The sequence below is a fragment of the Protopterus annectens genome, chromosome 1.part1, assembly GCF_019279795.1.
Source record: "Protopterus annectens isolate FY-2018-M chromosome 1.part1, PAN1.0, whole genome shotgun sequence".
NCBI lineage: Eukaryota > Metazoa > Chordata > Ceratodontiformes > Protopteridae > Protopterus > Protopterus annectens.
In genome coordinates this window covers 247,498,178-247,515,084 of record NC_056726.1, presented here as the reverse complement: position 1 = coordinate 247,515,084, position 16,907 = coordinate 247,498,178, and the positions used below count along the sequence as shown (strand labels likewise).

General features: G+C 43.1%; 1 protein-coding gene across 2 annotated transcripts in view; it reads left to right on the top strand.

The window, feature by feature from the left end:
• Positions 1 to 16,907, top strand: part of MCM9 (minichromosome maintenance 9 homologous recombination repair factor) — a 1,342,783-nt gene that overhangs the window by 1,191,003 nt on the left and 134,873 nt on the right. The gene's annotated exons all lie outside the window — the stretch shown is intronic.

The window sequence follows — 16,907 nt, the reverse complement described above, 5'->3', positions numbered from 1 at the left end:
CATTTGGGGATTCAATAATGGATCCCAGTTTGCAGTCATCTGCAAACTTTGTTAGCCAGAGTCCCTTAGTGTTGGCATGCACTTCAGTGAAGTAGATGCCGAACAAGAGCGGTCCCAGGACTGAACCCTGAGGTACTCCACTTATCACTTGTCTTGAGCTGGATTTGGAGTCAACTACTTTTACAGTCTGTGTTCTGTCAGTAAGCCTGTTGGCAACCCATCGAATGACATAGGGATTTATGCCCAGCTTAGCAAATTTATCTATGATTCCAGAGTCGGGGATGGTGTCGAAGGCCTTGGCGAGGTCTTGATAGGCTGTGTGGACCGCCTTACCCTTGTCCACAGCTCTGGAGACTGATTCAAAGAAGTCAATCAGGTTCAGGAGACAAGATCGGCCCTTCACGAACCCAAACTGGGTGGGGTCCAGTTTTTGAAGGTTGCCAATGTCTTTGTTTATAAGTTCCACAATAATGCGTTCTATGCCTTTGTAGATCAGGTTCGTTAGACTGATGGGACGGTAGTTCCTGGGATCCAAGGTGTGGATCCCCCCTTGTGGAGTGGGATAACTGTAGCTGTGTGCCACTCAGTGGGCACGAAGCCTGAGGTGAGGCTATGATTAAACATGACACTTAGGTGAGGTGCCATTTCATTTTGTAGTTCATGTAGTGTACTGCCCGGGATGTCATCTGGTCCCATGGATGCTGTATTCATAACTTTGGAGAGTGCGGTTTCTACCTGTGTGGCCATGATTCCCGGAATTTGGCAATCTTTTGGTATTGAGATGGGACCTTTAGGGGGTGAGAGGGGGGTGAAGTTGGCACTAAATCGATCTGCCAGGATATTGGCAATATTCTTGGGATCAGTATATTTAATGCCATTCTGTTGTAGCTCAGAGCAGATCTGAGCATTGCCATTTAGATTCTTGACATAACTATAGAATGCCGTGTGGTTGTCTTTGGAATCTTTGGCAATTTTATTTTCGTAAATAGCCTTGGAGGATTTTATGAGGGGTCTCAGCTTCTTACTGAGGCTGGTAAGGGAGTTTTTTTGCTTCCTGGGATTTTCCTCTTTTCTGCAAAAGTTTTTTCCTTCTGTTGTATAGTTTGTTTTGGCAGGGGACCACCAGATTGGCTTCCTTTTTTTGGAGGAGAGCGTCTTGGTTCTATTTGAGAGGAACGATTCATGCATGAGTGGATGTGCTCATACAGTGCCTTAGTGTATGATTCAGCAGTCGAACGTTCAGCTCCCGTCTGCATGGGTGCCATGAAGTTTGTCACTTCTGCATGAAGTTGGCTTTGGAGAAGTTTTTTACGGAGGTTTCCTTACTGGAGGGTGGTGATGTGGATGTTAAGGGTGATTTGCTTATGGTCAGACCTCACCAATGAGAGGATGACCTCTGGTGTGGAGCATCTATCTCCCATGCTGGTAATGACCAGGTCTAGGATATTGGAGCCCTTGGTGGGACAATGGATTAGTTGATCCAGGGCATTGGAATTTATGAATTTTAAGTACCGTTGGGAAAAGGTGTTGGTGCCAGAGTAATTTTCCCAGTTAATGGCAGGGTAGTTGAAATCACCAAGTATTAGGGTGTTTGGTTGTATCTTAATATTTTCCAGTATGTTTAGAAAGGTGTAGTGAGAATCTTGGGGAATGGTGGAGGATCTGTAGCACGCTACAATTTGGATTACAGTCATACCTAGTGTTAGTTGCACCTGGAGAATTTCAGATGCATTGTGTTGGACAAGTAGCCTGGAGGTGTGAATATTCTTGGTGAATATGGACACTCCTCCACCTTTAGTGTTTCGGTCTTGGTTTGGTGGCTGAAAAGTGTGGTAAGAGTTGTAGCCTGGTATTGCAGGGGTGCTCTCTGGAGCCTTGAACCAGGTTTCAGTTACTCCACAGATATCGATATTCTCCATTTTTGGGAGTGCCTCGAGAGAGTGCATTTTGAGGTTTAGACTTCTAGCATTGAGTAGCATTACCTTCAGATTTTGCATGCTTGTATCTGTTATGGTGGTGGTTTTGTCCTTTCAACCTTGCCTAAAAAAGGCACCATATGGGTGGCAAGAGCTTTAGCCAGTAACCTGAATCCCTGGGGTGACAGGTGCAGACCATCTCTGGCAAAGAATCGTGGTTTGTCAATCATGTCATCCCAGGCAGACAGATACTGAATCCCCTTTAAATGACACCAGAAGCTTAGCCAATTGTTGAAGTCAATCATTTTGTCCTTTGAGTGTGGTATCATTCTGGGCAAAGGCAGGATGCTACTTAGGGCTAGGGATCATACCTGCCTGGGCCACATGATCCGAGTGCTCTTCCATGTCTCTTTTCATGTAGTAAAGGGAGGTATGTCTCAAGTCATTCACTCCAACACGAACAATGACGGAGTCGTATTTGTACTTGTTGTGGAGTGACTTGAGTGCATGCATTATGTGGCGGATCCTGGCACCCGTCAGGCAGCTGACTGTAATTTTCTCCTTGCTCAGCCTGGTGAGTGTGACATCAGTGTGCCTAACTATAGAGTCACCTATGACTAAAGTTTTGGGTACGTTGTCTTGCCTTGGATGCCGTTGTTGGGTGGCACACTGGTGTTGTGAGCCATGTGTCACTTTGATTGTGACTGGTGTTTGTTTGCGTTTCAGCTTCGGAGGTCTTTGTTGCTTGGGCAGCTTAATGTTAAGGGCCTCCGCATATGTGGGTTTAGTGTTGCTATGTGTGGATGTTGATGGTGTGGGTTTTGAAGGGCTGTGTGTTGTTTGAGGTGTAGTGCTGGTGTTAACCTTCTCCTCTTGACTGTCTAGCATAATCTTGGCTGGAAAGAGCTTTGCTTCCAGTTTGGCTATATAAGTGCATCTCTCACAGGTTGTAGTGTTGGGTGGAGAGGGTTGTCTATGTACATGAGGCAGTTGCTGCATTGCCCCAGTATGCCCAGGTTCACCAGGTGGAAAGGAGAAGTCACCAGAAGCTGACCCTTGGACATGCCTGTTTAGGTGCTTTTTTTGTAAAGTATAAGAGCTGTTTTCCCTTATCTTTGCAAGGTACTTTGCAATTATAGGCTGTTTAGTGTGCATTTCTTTTCTATCCAGCAGGACCCACTGTGGGTACACTTGTAACACAAGCAGCTTTATTAAGTTATATATTTATTTTATTTTATTTTATTTAACATTTGTTTACCAGGAAAGTCCAACTTGGAATGAAACCAATTTTCAGGGGAGGCCAGGGGAGAAACGCCCCAGACGCATGTCTTTATAGCATGGGAGGAAACCGGAGCTCCCAGAGAAATCCCACATGAATGCAGGGAGGACGCACCCCACCTGAGAATCTAACTGGAGAACCTCTTGCTGTGAGGTGACAACACAACTGCTGCACCACTGCGCCATCCAAATGCAATACATTTACAAATACATTTTCAACACAAGCACCTGTACAAATCAGTTACATATACAAATGACATGTAATTCTTTACAAAACTCTTGCTAGCTATGCTGGCATATGTTGCATATCCACTGCCCTACTTCTCCTGCCATAGCTGGCAATACCTCACATCATCACATAACTATTGGAGCCTCTGCACTGTCTCCTCATCCTAAACCTCATGTCTTTGTGTCTTCAGGAACTTGGAATGTTATGCAGGGAGACCACTTCCTGGCACCTGCTGCTGGAATAAAGGTCCCAGTTTCTGTCAAAGTTTTTCCGTGTTATTTAGTGCTTTTGAGATGATTCTTAAGGATGCATAAGCTGCATCCACTACATTTGTCATTAGGTCCAAATCTGTAATTGCAGTTTCATCTGATCATGAGTAATAAATTGCTTGCTAGTCATAGTGCAGTTCCCTTGTGGCATTCCTCACATTTTCCTTTTCCTTCTTTGTAGATTTTTAGATCTTCCAATCCTTTTGTTATACTTTGAAGTTCTTTTCGGAGCATGATTGTAGAGGACTGAGCGTGATTGGGAAATCAAAGTGTAACAGGTGAGCATGCCCCTTCACCTTTTCCAGTGTCAGGTCCATTCCCCTGTGCTTAGTAGTCAAGAAGTGCTAATACACATGCCCTCCACTAAGATGCACACTAGGCTGAAGTTAGCTTCGCTATTCCTCTATTAATTGCCATTTTCTTGGTCTGAGACTCAAGTTCTGTTTTAGTAGTGTACATTGCTTAAAGTAGGGCTCCCTGGAAGCGAGGTTTTAGATGTCCTTCAAGGATGCATCTGCAGTCTTTACAAATGGGTTGTCCTGTCGTCAGGCAGCCCTTCGGTCGGCCGGATTCCAAAGTCTGGGTCTGGCTTCGGCTGGTGTCGCACTTCACCCGACGTCATTGCGGCAGTTATTCGGGTATAAAGGCATCAGCCGACGCCGTTTTCCTCAGTCTTTCTTGCCGCGTGGCGCCCGAAGCAGAAGCTGTTCGCAAGTGCCGGTCGGTCAGATCCAGAGATTACTACTACCAAATACTACTTCGAAGACTTCTATAAAGCTAAGTACCCCATTGGGGACTCTTTCTTGCCTCAGCCGATGTCAGTGAAAGTTAATAACTGTTTATCTTGTGGGAAACAAATACCTCATAAAGATTTCCACTCCTATTGCATACATTGTTTAGGCCCAGACCACGACGTAGCAGCTTGTCTAGCCTGTGCTTCTTTTAACCGACGGACGCTTAGACGTCGCTCGGACTTTGCTGAACAGATTTTCGGCTCCGATTTTGCCTACATTATGCCGTCGGATCCTCCGACTACGCAAATAACCAAAAAACGCAAAGAAAAGGACCGACACTCGCGGTCCGCGGTTTCGGCCGAAACCACGGTTAAGCAAACCACGAGTGTCTCGGTTCCGGCCGAAACCGAGCAAGCGGTTCTTTCTTCAGCCGATAACTTGCCTTCTACCGAGGCCTCTTCTAACCTGGTAGAAACGGCTTCTGAAATCCAATCTTCTGTTGCGATTTCACAGGATTTATCAGACACCATTCCCCTAGATATTTCTACCCCTGCACGTGGAGCTGCTAGGCCTCCTCCAGCTATGTCTATTAAGGCCTTTGCCAGGGCTAAAGCAGCCAAAGCATCAAAACCTGTGCCTGCCAAGCCCCCCTCTCACAGGCCCAGCACCAGCTCCCATATGCTTTCTTTGGCAGAGGATCTCATCTCTTTAATTCGTGGAGCCCAGCCTCATCCAGACAGGGCCTCTCTCCCTCCTCCAGAAAAGAGGCCTAGAGCAGAGCCCCCTGAGCCAGTATCCACAGATGATTCCTCTGATGACTCAGAACATACAGACCCTCCTGAGGCTTCTTATTCTCCTTACGAAGACTCTGATGCTGAGGAGTCCATCCCTTCAGCCTCTCCTCCTGAGGAATTTTCCTTTGGGGAAACCTTGCATGCTATGAGGGAACAATTTCAGTGGCAGGGCCAAGATTTCTCAGACTCTAGAAAAGGCTTAGGACCTTTCTACATTTGCAACAGCATAGGCCTTTAGCTATACCTCCAGTTCTATCTGTTGTTGATGATGCATTTAATGATGCTTGCACTGCTCCTGATACTTTACCTCCGGCTCCTGCTAAGCCCGATAGGTACTACAGGGTCCCGGACACTCATCACCACTTATATAAGGCTCCTTTTGCAGATCCAGAGACTATCTCCCAGGGCCCTAAAGCTGTAGCAGCTACTTCTTCTAAAAACCCTCCCTCTGAAAGGGAATCCAGGTCCTTAGAGAGATGGGGTAAAAGTTTACACCTCTGCTACTTTGTCAGCTAGAGCTTTGAACTGCCAATTTCATATGATTCAATATCAAGAGTTTATGCTTGACCAGTTGACTAAAAAGCTGTCCTCTGAAGAATCTTTAGATAAAAGTATGTTCAAGAAATGTTACATAACATACAGCAGGTTAGTAACCATTCTTTAAAATGTGGCTATGATGCACTGGAGGCTTCCTTTAGATGAGCCATGACTGGCACAGTTATCAGGAGGCATGCATGGTTGAAAGAACAGGCATTACCAGACCATGTCAAATCTAAGCTTTTGGATGCACCTATGGACAAGGTCAATTTATTTGGTGCCCCCGCACAGCAGGTACTAAAAAAGATGGAAGAGAAAGCAAAATCTGTGCAAACAGTGAAAGATTTCTTACAAGTTCAACCTCCAAGGTTTAGCAGGAACTGGCCCTCCAAGAATTGGTCCTTTCCGGACTCCTCTAAGGCACAAAGAGGCAGGAATAGGCGCTCTAGAGGCAGAAACCAATCCAGGGGTCGCCAGTGGCAGGGTAACAACCAACGAGGCACGGATACAGCCACCACCACTACAACAACTCAATCACAGTGACTTGGCGGTGGCACCGCCTACCAGGGAACAACTAGAAGCACCCTTAGGCGGAAAGCTAACATTATTTTCAAGAAACTGGCACTGCATTACAAGAGAAAAATGGATTTTGCAAACTATAGACAAAGGTTACAGGTTCCATTTCCATACACTACCAGGAAAGAGAGGAATGCCAAACCTACCACCTTCTCAAAGGGCAGAAGCTCTAAAACAAATATCTCAATTATTAAGAATGAGAGCTGTGGAAAAGGTACCATCTATGGAGCAAGGGAAGGGATTTTACTGCAGACTCTTCCTGGTACCAAGAAAAGAAAACAAATGGAGGCCTATTCTAGACCTGTCCGCTTTAAACACATTCCTCATTGTTCCAAAATTCAAAATGCTGACCCTACAGCAGCTTCTTCCCATGCTGGGCAAGGAGTCTTGGCTGGTAACTCTAGATCTCAAGGAGGCATACCTGCACGTCCCCATAAGACCAATTTGCAGAAGATACCTCAGATTTCTTGCAGGATCAGAGCATTGTCAATTCTCAGCATTGCCCTTTGGCTTATCTACTGCGCCCAGAGTGTTCACGAAATGCCTGGCATCAGTAATCGCTCATTGCAGACTTCAGGGAATTCAAATCTATCCCTACCTGGACGACTGCCTGATACAAGCGGACAACAAAACAAACTAACAGAAGACTTACAAAGAGTCATCTACCTGCTGCAAGCCCTGGGATATACAGTCAATACGAAAAGTCAAGGCTGATTCCATCCCAAAGAATAACCTTTCTGGGTGCAGAACTGGACACATCAAAACAAATGGCATTTCTAACTGCAGAAAAGAAAGAGCAACTTCCTCTCTACTTCTTGGCATTAACAAATCAGAGCCATCTAACTGCAAGAAAAGTGCTACAAGCTCTAGGCTTCATGGCATCCTGCATAATACTGGTCCCTCATGCCAGGCTGCATATGAGAAAGCTACAGTGGTACCTAAAGAATTTGTGGTCTCAGCACAAGCACAGCCTAGAAACCAAAATTCCAATGATCCCATGCCTGAAGCAAGAGTTCTTATGGTGGGCTCAGGCCTGTCAATCAAACACAGGATTGCCCTTCTGCAAAAGTCAACCAAGACAAACCATCACGACAGATGCCTCAGACCTCGGTTGGGAGCACACATGATGGGCAAGTGCATTCAAGGCCTATGGACTCAAGACCAGCTGCATCTGCACATAAATCTAAAAGAAATGATGGCAGTAAAATTGGCAATCCAGGCATTCAGACCTTTTCTCCAAGAAGGCCAGTTGATGATAAGGACAGACAACACCACAGTTATGTGGTACATCAACAAACAGGGAGGCACACACTCATACCCTCTATGCCGGCTGGCACTGGACCTATGGGATGTGGCTCTGAGCTACAACATTCAGTTACAGGCAATTTATGTACCAGGGAAGGAAAAGATTCTAGCAGACATATTAAGCAGAACTACAACAGATGCCCACGAATGGATGCTGCATCCGGACATCTTCAAAACCATCACAAGAGAATGGGGATTACCACAAATAGACTTGTTTGCATCCCCATTCAATCACCAGTTGAAGAAATTCTGCACAAGGACTTACCACCCACTTGCTTGGAAGGTGGACTCCCTATCCTTCAGTTGGAAAAGCCTGACAGCATACGCATTCCCACCACTTCCTTTGATGCACAAGGTGCTTCTCAAGATCAAAGAGGAACGTCCGAGGATCATTCTGATAGCCCAAGACTGGCCAAGATAACATTGGTATCCACTGCTGAGGAGCATGTCCCGGGAACAAATATGGACACTGCCCCTGATCCCATTACTGCTGACACAGAACAACTACAACATCCTGCATCCAAACCTAAAAACTCTGCAGCTTACTACCTGGAACATTACATAACAGCAATTAACCCAAATTTATCCCAAAGGGTTAAAGACATAATCCTGGAGGCTCGTAGACCTTCAACAAGAAAGAATTATGCAGCAAAATGGAAAAGATATCTCATCTGGAGTACTGCAAAGGGGCAAGATGTGACACTGGTGAACATAGCCAACATCCTGGAGTACTTGGCGGAGCTCTTCCATACAGGCCTGTCCTATTCCTCCATCAAGATACATACATCAGCTATTTCAGCAGAATACAGCTTGGATCCTCCTGTCTTCTCGCATCCTCTGCTCAGACAGTTTCTGAGAGGAATTAAAAATGTAAAACCTCCCAGGAAACTTCCATTGCCAGCATGGGACTTGAACTTTGTGCTAGAAAAACTGACTCTACCTCCTTTCGAACCAGCAGCTACAGCAGAATTACAATACTTATCCTGGAAGACTGCTTTCCTGCTGGCAATAACTTCAGCAAAAAGGGTCTCTGAACTACAGGCATTAATGGCAGTACAACCCTTCCTGATCTTCCATCAAGATAGAGTGTCCATGAGAACAAATCCTACATTTATGCCTAAGGTGGTATCCAGAGTCTCTTTAAATCAGGCTATCCACCTTCCTACATTCTTCCCCAACCCACAGAACAGGGAGAAAAGCTCTTACATACCTTGGATGTACACAGACAATTACGCTACTACCTGGACAGGACAAAAACAATAGAAAAACTGACCAGCTTCTGGTAGCATATGCAACAGGAAAGGAAGGAAAACCAATTTCTAAACAGACAATCTCCAAATGGATAGGAAATTGCATTAGATTTTGTTACTCCTACCATGGAAAGAAAACTCCAGAGAACATCAGGCCTCACTCCACAAGGGCTACAGCCACTACCACAGCTTTCTTACGAGGAGTGGCTACCAAGGACATTATAGAGGCTGCTACTTGGACCTCCGTGCATACATTTGCCAAGCATTATAACTTACCTCTATACTCTAGATCCCGTGCTGGTTTTGCCACTGCTGTTTTGCAAGGGATCCTGACTACACCATAATCTATTCTCATTTCCTCCTCCCCTAGTTTAGCTATGGTATTCTACCCATTTGTAAAGACTGCAGATGCATCCTTGAAGGACATAGTACAGTTTTGTACCTACCATAAATGTAGATGTCCGAGAGGAATGCATCTGCAGTCAGGATTACCCACCCTCCTTCCCCTCTGAGGTACTCCTAGGGTACTTACCAATCTTCAGCTAGCTTGGGGGGGATCTATTATGGTGTATTTGTTTGTATATATGTACATACATGCTTATTTTGTGTGTTTGCTCTCTACTATTTGGAAACTTTGGCATTTATCCAAATTTAGCCATCCAAGAGGGCACCTGGCATCTGGGGCAAGAAACACTGAGGAAAATGGCATCGGCTGATGCCTTTATACCCGAATAACTGCCGCAATGACGTTGGGTGAAGTGCGACACCAGCCGAAGCCAGACCCAGACTTTGCAATCCGGCCGACCGAAGGGCTGCCTGACGACAGGACAACCCATTTGTAAAGACTGCAGATGCATTCCTCTCGGACATCTACATTTATGGTAGGTACAAAACTGTACTTTCTCCTTTGTCTGACTGCAGGCATTGAAGCACCTATTCTGACAAATACATGGACACCTGAATAATTTTCTTAAAAAAAAAATCCTCCTCTTGAGGGGCCTATCCTTTGCTAAAATCCATTCCTTTTAAAGTGAGAGATGCACAGAGGTTAGCAACAAACAATCAGTCTTATGTGTTATCTGAAGCATCCACTGCCTGCTACTGGAAAGTATCATTTTACTTGTTGTGTAACTCTTGCATTGTATTATACTGTGTGCTGTTATTTCTGAACTGCATTTTACTGTATTTTTGCTGCTACCTGCACTCAAGTATCTCAACAACAGGCACTGTTATGACTGTCATAGTCCATTTTGATGCGAGCAACTTGAAGTGTACCTCACTGGACTATATGAAGAGAGACGTGATTGAACTGTCTGTGTGTCCCAGGTGGCATTCTACCTTCACCTAGGATGATGCCTTAATACACACAAAAAAATGATTGACTTCAACAATTGGCTTAGTTTTTGCTGTTATTCTAAAGGGGTCCAGTACCAGTGCCTGGAGTGATATGGTTGCTAGACCACGATGCTGTGTCAGAGATGGTCTCCATCTGTCACCTCTGGTCTTTCTGCTACTGGCTAAGACTGTTGTCTCCCCCATAGTGCCTTTTTAGGCAAGTCACAAAAACAAACTTCCCATCGTAAAAAATATCCTCAAAACAAACCTTAAGGTTATGCTGCTAAAAGTTAGGCATCTAAATCTGAAACTGTACTCACTTGAAGCACTCCTCACCTTGGAAGATGCGGACATCTCTGCAGTTACAGAAACTTGGTTGGGCCACAGAGAGTATCCTGGCCATACAGGGATATAATCCTTTCCACACGTTCAGACCCAAAATGAATGCATGAAATCTAAAGGAGGGGAAGTATCAATATTCATCAAAGATAAATGTTAGATTAGGAACTTCAATTTTAAAGTAGTTATTAGACATTAGACAGGCTAAAGGGTAAAATATTTATTTCCAGTTTGATGACCGGGGGGTCCACTGGGCTCAAGGAGCCCGTTTTCAGTGGAGGCCCAGGAAGAAAAGCTCCACATTACATACAAGTAAATCAAACAAATAATTATATAAAAACAAATGTAGAATTATATAATGAGATTTAGCAAATTGCAAATGCAAAAATAAACATTCTTCATGACATACATACATAGTTGATTAGAGAGCCATTTGCACAGCATGTAGTTGAATTGAGGCAGCAGAAATAAGATAGCAGTAAGTAGGGTTTGTAAAATGTGTTGGAAATAAAGGTGGAGAGTACAAAGTGATTGTGTTTCATTTATGCATAAAAGACAGTTAAGCAGAAAGAGAAATAACCTTGCTGGTCAAGCATGAAAAACAGTTTATTAGAAAGAAAAGATAAGCATAAAGTGTGCAGACAGAATGTTCTTTTCCTCAAGAGAAAGATGTAATCTTGCTAGCTGCAGAATGTTCCTTAAATAAAGCACATATGCGACAAAGCTTGAGACCAAGGTTAGAAAAAGTAAATAAGGAAAACAACTGGACTGAAGCAATATAATTTGTTGTGTTCAGAAAACAGTTCAGTTAAGGATAGTAAGTTTGTTTGATTTTTTACTTCAGAGAAGATGACAGACACTCGAGTCTGAGTACAGAAGACAGGTCATCTAAAGACTATATTAGTTTACGTTGTTCAGGACAGTCAGAATATGACGTGCAGTAACTTTGAACACTAATTGTTTATCAGTACTGTTAATGAAGACCGTATTCGGATATTGTGAATATCTAATAAAGCCTTATTGAATGAAGTACAGTGTTTGGAGAATTCGTTCTGAAAAGTGCACAAGACTTGGGCCATAAAGGAGAGAGACTGGCACCTGTTCAGCACGAGCTTGGGTAATTAACATATAAAGACTTTTCTTTCTTAGTCTCATTGCATACAGTGTTTCCAGCTAATTACGGTACAGTACAGTATTTTCAATTTTTACATCTCCAGACTGGTTAAACAGAATGATTCCCTGGAGTTACACTATGTGCAAATAATACCCACACTGCCTACTTGGATCTACTTGAGTCACTCAGAATACAACCAAACACCCTGGTTATGGGTGACTTTAACAACCATACATAAATTGCATAAATTATGTGTGTAGAGACACACTCGACAAAGGTTCTTGGACTTCATTAACCCAAATGCATTGGAACAGATAGTTGGCACCCCAACAAGGGGCCCAGACATTCTAGACTTGGTACTCACCAGCATGGTACAACAGTGCACCTCCACAATTGTGTGGCCCTCCCTGGTATTGTCTGATCATAAATCAGTCTGTTTCTAAGTAACAGTAGCATCAGACACCCCCTCAGGAGAAATTGGGCTACAAAACTTCTTCAAAGCCAACTACAGTCTCTTATGAGAAGACATTAATAACTTCAGAGCTCCTATCCCTACTGACAGCAAGGACACTTATACTGGGATATACACCAATGCATTGTATAAGCATCTATACATTTGTATTGACTCAGCCGTTCCTCATAGGACCAAAGCAAGATCCTCAAGAAAAAACAAGTCTGCTTGTTGGACATCCACCATAAACAGGTTGTATAATAAGATAAAGAAATTGCTGTCTGAGAACAAGAAAGAACGGTGTCAGAATTGGAAGCACACCCTTCTTGGGTCTGTATTACTTTCTCAAAAGCCGACAATGTCGAATCTGACATTGTCGACACGAGAATAGCGAAACTGCAAAACAACAAACAAGTAAATGGAAATATCCATAAGGGGAGATTTCCATTTACTTCAATGTAGTGTGGTCTCTGAGTTGGTATATTTAAGTAGCAGGGGGTGTGGGGGGGGTGCAAGTGGGCTTGCTCCCCTGCCTACACCGTTTAGTTTTTTTTTTTGTTGTTGTTTTTATTTTTTTTTTCTGAACATTCGATGTTTTAACAGTTCGATCACTAAAGGTCGACCTTTAGTGATTCGAACTGTTAAATATTCGATGTTCTAATACAGACCCCCCCTTCTTAAGACATCTTGTAAAGTCCTGTAAAGCTAAATACAAGTCTAGATTAGCAGCCCTATCAAGGGATAATCATAAGGTCTTCTTTACCTACATTCAAATTCTTAAAGGAAAAGCCAGGATTTGCGCTCAGCTTGGTAGTGAATGGTACCATATGTACTTAACCAGTGGACATGGCCAACATGCTAATGGACAGGTTCAGTGAAAACACCCCCCCTCCCCCCGTCCCTGCGACATATACCCCTAAACATTCCTAACAGCCATTCTCCACCTAGTATCTCTTAAGAGCAGGACTTAACCACTCTCTCCAAGTCCAGAAACACAGCCTGTATGGGATCTAATAAATCCCAGGCTGCATTCTCAATGGTTTAAAACAGGAGTTAGCACACCATTGGGGTTCTGTTTTCAACCACAGCCTAAGCACTGGTTTTGTCCCTGCTGAATAGAAAGCAGCTACCGTCACCCCCTTGCACAAGGGGTGCATCCACTGACCCTGGCAACAATAGACCCATTAGCCTAATCAGCCTTATCTGCAACTCCATAGAGGGAATCATCATGGACCTTATCAACAAGGATACAGGAGACCTTCAAACACTTGACCCAATACAGTGTTTTTTCTTTTTTTTAAAGTGAAATCTTGCCTGTTGAACCTCGTGGACTTCTTTGAGACTGTTACCAAAGCCCTGCACAAAGGCAAATATGTACATACAGTTTACCTAGAATATTACAAGGCCTTTGACACAGTCCCCTATTCAGGCACTATTGAAAAAAATCACCCAACTGGGGGTCAACCCATATACTGTCTGGTTTGTTGCAAAAAGGTTCACCAACAGAACACATACAGTCAAAGTAGGGGACTCCACCTCCACCAGCAGACATATTACCAGTGGTGTTTCACAGGGATCAGTTCTGGGGCCCTTATTGTTTGGAATCTACTTATCAGAAGTACAGGCAAAAATAAAAGGTCTGTGGCTGACAAAGTTTGCTGATGACTGTAAACTGGGAGCAGTCAGAGTCCCCAAATACTGTCATTCTACAAGAAAGACTTGAGCAAACCAATGATTGGTGCCAAGTCTGGTCTTAAATTCAGTTAAAAAATGCATTATCATCCCCTTTGGCAAAGGCAATGTCCTTGTAGATTACTGTATTAATAACGGCAACCTAAGCTCTAAATTAGTGGTGAGAGCTTTGAGCACACAGGGTGACAGCAACCTTGCTTTTGATCACCATGTCTCCACTGTGATAAGGAAGGCCTTTTATGTTGCTCAAATCATAAGCAAGGGCATAGCTTCCAGAATAAAAGAAGTTATAACCCCCCCCCCATACGTTTCCCTCGTCAGATCAATAATAGAGTACAATGCTTCCTTTGGTATGTACCTAAACAGGCACCTGCAGTAACTGAAGAGACCTCAAAGGTACCTCACAAAGAAAATTCAGGGTCTTCAACACGTGTTACGTGGATAAGCTGAAATCACTGTCACTATACTCTGTGTCATATACACTACTCAGAGGCAACCTGTGCCGTGCATGCAGAGCAACCTCTGATTCTGCCTTTATACCAGTTGTTTCCTTTTCCATTAAGGAAATGCTGCATATTTGTAAGTCAGATGTTACACAATTCACTTGCTTTGGAGACCTTAGCCTAGCATGTGACATCAACAGGACTTGCTGGAGAGACAGATTTATTTCCCAGAAGCTTCTGCTTCTCTGGAATAAACTTCCAATACAAATTAAACAGAGCCCCTCATTAAACCTTTTTAAGCATAACATGGATGATTGGATGGGAAGCCACAGATTCACCCCAGGGGTTTCACCTGTATCCCTCTTGGATAGGGACAGTTGGTGCTGATTTAGGTCTTCTTATAACATAGACCATATCTGTAGACCCTTAAGGGAACAAGGGTTAAACTTGGCTAGGCTTATAAGGGTATTAGGGCCATTAGCCTAGTAACCTCCTATGAACCTATGAAATACCTGATGTTTTATTAGGACTGCTACCCCTCATGTTTTCCCATTTTATAAAAAAAATGCATACCTGACACACTGACAGATGTTGGCGCTTGGGTTATTCACAGTTTAGAGAAAACATTTAAGGATGTCATTTTATAAGTCGTGGAACACCCATAATTGGATACTTCTGTCTCTTGGAAAGCATATCACTTATGCAGCCCTCCCTGAATGTGATCTGCTTCAAAAAGACCAAAAGACTGTTTTTTGTTTTTTTTCCGCATTTCCTCTGCCCAGCATAGGTTCTAAAGATGTCAGCACTTTTCTGCCTGCTATGGAATCTAAGAATACAAGTATATACTGCAAATATATTTACTCCTCTGTCACAAATTCAGTATTCCCTTAATTAGTTTTCCCATTAGTCCATTTAAAAAATTCCCTTAACAACCAGACCTTGAAGAAATTTGTCTCTTTTACCAAGTCCTTAAAGCAGCTGGGCTTGCAAGTGTTTATGTACAGAGCTTTGAAGATGAGGCTCATTGTGATATACCTGCCGTACCACAGGTACTGTGTATCTATGGCCTCATTCTCTTGCATTTCTATGTTACTAGGCATCCTGATTTATCTGTCCTCTTTTTCTGACTGGCTGAGGTAGAAAATTGTGAATGGTTCTGTCAAGTTAGCTCAAGTCCAGCACAAAAAAGGGCTTTGAATGCACAAATGTCCAGACTTCCCATTCTCCAACTTTGCACTGGTCTTGGAACTCCCCCCCGGACAAATGAATCTTCAGTATGGCCGTAAAAACTTCTGTGAAGAGGGATGGTCTTTATAAAAGGATGGTTTTCTAATGTCAGTTGTTTCCTTTCCCTAAAAAGTTGGATTAATATTACCCCAAAAGAATATGAAGTTTCAGATGGCACTTCTGTAGTAGCTCTGGATGGCATTTGGCACACAAATATGAAACTGTAGCCTTTGAGCATATAACCTGGAAACTTAATATATGATTCCTCAAGCTGTTGCTGATACAAGTCCTGCCTTCTTGCATTTTCCCCGCACACACACCCTCAGCTTTATATTGAATCTTTGCAGAGGCCATGTATTAGAACAATTTGCTTTTCTATCTGTATATTTATACTTCATTTATATATTTAAATTTATATCTGTATATCTAATGATTGTTGTCCACTTCAGTGATTTGTCTGAATTTGGAGCACTCTTGGGTCATAATTTAATTCTTGTCATGAGGTAATCCCTATATATGCTGAGAATTGTTCTTTCCTGAGTGCAGGTCATTAACCTTTAAGGGTAAAGTCCTGCACTCCATTCATAGTTGCGCATCTGTTCTTGAAAAAAGGGCTCAGATTTCAGGGATTTGGTCTTTTCTGTTTCTCTGTAGCATAGAGCTCAGGTAGGTGTTTGTCAACATCTGTATCTGATGTAGTTGCCCTTTCCCTAGTAACACTGACTTACATTTATGTATGATAGCACCAGTGGATGGTTTTCTGTTAGTGGCTCAAAGCTGAATCTTTCTGGTGTCAGTTCATATCCTTGGAGAGTGAAAGGTCCTGGCAGAAATCCATTGAGTAACAGCATCTTCTGTTCTCATTGAATTAGCTAAATATTATTTCTAGTAATCCTTTGTCTTCTGGAGAATTTTGACTCGGACAAACTCTGGTAGATCATGAGAAGCCCCACATTAGTTTCTGAGATTTTGGTCCCAGTTCTCCATTTATTCTAGGACTCCTTATGGTCCCCCTCCAGTGTAGGTTAAAGGGGTCCCATCAACTTAGAACCAAGACTGCATCAAGACAAATGCAGAGCAGTATCTCAGGAATAGTGGAAGCTACTCAAAAGCTTTCTGCTGGAATTACCTGCAAGGTCATTTTTAAGAGGTTCCCTTGCTGGGCTGCTAAACTTTTTTTTTTTTCTTCACCTCAGTCAGTTCCATTGCAGGGCTTTATTATGTTATATATGTGTGATTTGGAACTTGGGTACTCTAATATTAAGGTCTGTGTTTTGGCTCATTCAGATCTTCATGCTTTCATGACTTGGTAGAAGGGCTCAGTCTGAACACCATTTAGTTTTGTACAAAAAAATGTTTTGTGGTTGTTTTATAAATTGTATATTAAAGTATTCATACTTTTGAAATAACAGTTGCGC